This window comes from Papaver somniferum, unplaced genomic scaffold, assembly GCF_003573695.1.
Source record: "Papaver somniferum cultivar HN1 unplaced genomic scaffold, ASM357369v1 unplaced-scaffold_131, whole genome shotgun sequence".
Taxonomy (NCBI): Eukaryota; Viridiplantae; Streptophyta; class Magnoliopsida; order Ranunculales; family Papaveraceae; genus Papaver; species Papaver somniferum.
This window is the reverse complement of record NW_020622270.1, coordinates 4299708-4303502: the sequence shown is the minus strand read 5'-3', so window position 1 is coordinate 4303502 and position 3795 is coordinate 4299708. Positions and strand designations below refer to the sequence as shown.

The window sequence follows — 3795 nt, the reverse complement described above, 5'->3', positions numbered from 1 at the left end:
CTTTCTGAATATCTGTCGTTTAGTTAGAAGATTTGTTACATGGGATACAAAAGGTGGCTGCCAGCGAAGCACAAGTATCGAGATGATAGAACACATTTCAGTGGAGGGGTAGAGCATGGTTCAGCTCCACGGCCGCTTACAGGGCTGCAAATTCAGGAGATAGTTGCAAATATCAGAACCAAAAAGGGTAAGGGCAAGCCTCCATCAGCAGCAAGTCTGAAACGTAAAAGGTAAGCTGAAGTCGGGAATGAAGTTGTTGCTGATGTAGAAGATAAGGTTCATCACTACTCATTATTCTCTAGAAGATCTATTCTTTATGATTTTCCATATTGGGGTTCAAATGCAGTCCGACATATTACAGACGTTATGTATACAGAGAAAAACATCATTGAGCATCTTATTAACACTGTTATGGGTAATAGCAAGTCAAAAGACAGTCCTAGTGCACGTAAAGATATGGAAGCCATGGGGATTAACAAGAAGTTATGGTTGAAAGTAGATGAAGTGACCGGTAAAACGACATTGGAAGATGAAACTTTTGCCATGACAAAGAAGGAGAAAGTGACACTTTGTACTGTTTTGAAGAACTTAAAAGTGCCTTCTCGTTTCTCTTCCAATCTCCGCAGCAGCGTCAACATCGATCCCCCTGAGCTAAAGAATTTCAAATCCCATGATTACCATGTTGTCATGCAACATTTGTTTCCTTTGCTAGTTCATACGGCGACTTCACTACCTAAAGATCTACGGGTTGCTCTTCATCGGATAAGTCTATTTTTCAGAATTTTGTCTGCGAAGGTTATTAACAGAGAACATATTTTAAGAGAAAAGCTAATCTGGTGGAAGCTATGTGTGTTTTGGAAAAACATTTTCCTCCTTCTTTTTTCGTCATCAGTATACACTTGATGGTGCATCTGGCTGATGAAGCTCTAGTATGTGGTCCAGTCAGATATAGGTGGATGTATCCCTTTGAGAGGTAATTACTTCAACTTATTCTGTTTTTTGTAAATTTTTATGAAAACTCTAACTACAAGTGTAATTTGTTAATGTTACTGGTTTTTTACGAACTACATTTGTCGAGAATTGTCATTGCTGAATGTTCATTTCTGATAAAGAATAGTGGTAATTATGCTATGACCACAATGATGCAATTAGTTGTCATGTGCGTTACATGAATATATATAAGAAGTTTTACTTTCATGAATATATATAAGTCTAGCATTGTAGACGATACCTGCATAGTTATATAGAATCAGATTTTTGATAATATTGCTTCCAACAAGTTGGTCATATTAGGCCAGTAGTAGGGTCTTATTGTAATGGAATAAGTTAGACCTGATTTTATTAGGAATTTATCTTGAGGTGGGTAGTTGGCTTGCTTGTAGTTTCCGTGTAACGCAGGTTGTAATACAATGGTATATTTTTGCTGATATTTATAGGTTAATGAAAGGTTTCAAAGGTTTGGTACGCAAATAAAAGATATATTGATGGCTGCATTGCAAGAGGTTATACATTGCGTGAAGCAAGCTTATAATGTATGGAGGACTTGTCAACTGATGGTGATGTACTCGTAAACATACCCGACAAGCCTTTTTAGATAATGATGATGAAAAAACAAACAACTTAAAACATCTCTATCTCAGGAACGAATTACCAGCAGATTTACAATTTACTATTTCAGCAGTGGTAGAGAGGTCTATGGCACAAACTTGATACCCAATTTTGAGGGTGAGGTCAGTACTCAAAAATTGATCTATTTCCGAAGCTTAGGAGTTCGAAGATGATGAACCGCAAGATAAACCTAAGACAGGAAGTAGGATTCACCCAGCACCATCCCTGCCAAGAAAACCCAAAACCGAATCATGAATGACAATATAATGAGCTAAGACAGACAATGAAATTATCAAACGCCACTATTTTACAGACCTTAGTATCTTACCTTACATAGAAAACTCCGATGGTATCAAGAAGAAAATTTCATCAAACATCCTAGATTTGAGAGGATAAGTCATTTTGAGAGACAATTTCTAAGATCCAGGTCTCTCTTCTCTCCAAGGTATATGTAAAGCTTCCCATATAAAGCCAAAATTATCTTCATCATAAGCCCCCATCTGATTTTGGAAACGGCAAGAGCAGAACTCTGATTACTGGCGTTTTTCTCTCACCGCCGCCGCACTCTCTCTCCCTGATACTAGTAGTCTTCAACTCTTCTTCTACTGAAATCCTAGGGCTTATAAAGAAATATTATGATTTACAAATATACCCTTAAACTAATCCCGAAGTTGCAGCCCAGTGTGCCGGCCCGGAAGTAAGAACTTTTGTTCCCTATATACTTCCCAAGGAAAGCACATGCACTTGAAAAGTCATCATCGTTAGAACAGATTGATATTTTCATGAGTTTGTATTTTGATAGTGATTTGTATACTTGTTCTTTTATATATTTCATGTCTCGTGGTGACTGCTGCTTCCTTAGGTTTCCTACTGTTAGCTTATACTTCGTTACAGGAATACGCTTCCTGTGGAGGAGGTTCTGACCATGGATAACATTATTCCAGAAGAGACTAAATCCTCTTGTTACGACACATGACAACAAACATGTCCAAACTCTAACAATAATCATTTTATATAATAATATCAATAAAATTATGTCACCCAAATTTGAGTTGGTTTTCAGATTTAAATGTTAGGACATAGAATGTTCTAGAATTTTATGTATAGTATGTCTTATATCCTAAGCTAAGAATACGTACACGGCAAGTCTTCTTAGAGTCACGGTATGTCTTCTTAGAGTCTGTATAAATATAAGTTCTCATTGTACGCTTAATGGCATTGAAGTTTATTAATAAAACTACTCTTCTAAACCTCTTATGTCTATTCTCTTTGTCTAAATATACCTAGATTTCACTTGGTATCATCGTTGTTCGATTCTCCATATTTTCCGCATCTATTCAAGATATAACTGTTTCAACTATTCTCACTTCTTCTCAGTCAATGATGGCTTTTTCTCTATTCTCTCAACCTCATCATATTATTACCGTCAAACTTAATGACACAAATTACTCCCTTTGGCGTGTTCAGTTCTTACCATATCTTCAAGGGTATGAACTAGATGGTTTTTTTAATAGTGAAAAACCTTGTCCTTCTGCAACTCTTGCTAACACATCAAACCCTAATCCTGAATTTGCTGCCTGGAAGAAACAGGACCGTATTTTACTTGGAAGGATTTTCTCCTCTTTAACCCCTGTTGTGTTACGACATGTTCATCGTCTTACAACTTCCCGTGAGGTTTGGACTTGTCTTCAATCTCTCTTTTCCTCTAAAGCTGATGCTCATGTTCACCATCTCCAATGTGAACTTCGTTCCTTGAAGAAAGGATCTCTTTCTATGAGAACTTATATCGATCGTGCTCGTGATATCGTGGATAGTCTTGCTGCTGCTGATACTACTGTTACCACCACAAAATTACGCCATTGTATTCTTGCTGGCCTGGATTCGACTTATGATCCTATTGTTACCTCTCTTACTACATCCATGGCTGCTATGACTATTAAAGATTTTATTACTTATCTTCTCACTTTTGAACTGTGACTGGAACAACAAAACATGTCTTTGTCTTCTCAACCTGTTGCTAATGTTGCATCTTCTGCGAGGTCTTCAGCTTTACGCCCTAATTCTCAACAACGACACGGTACTGGACAACAATCTAATGGTGGTACTCGTCAATTATCCCCCTGTCAGCTGTGTGATAAAACAGGCCCTGCTCATCTTTGCTGGAAGCGGTTCGACCTTAACTTCCGT

The 3795-nt window shown here is 37.5% G+C and overlaps 1 long non-coding RNA gene across 1 annotated transcript; it reads right to left on the bottom strand.

Annotated features, from left to right (window-relative positions):
* Positions 1-1462: 1462 nt before the first annotated feature.
* On the bottom strand, positions 1463-2355 carry LOC113332285. Its single transcript, XR_003351433.1, has 2 exons — positions 1937-2355; positions 1463-1833 (listed from the first exon to the last, which is right to left on the bottom strand). It is a non-coding gene; the product is annotated as an uncharacterized LOC113332285 (long non-coding RNA).
* Between the last annotated feature and the right edge of the window lie 1440 nt (positions 2356-3795).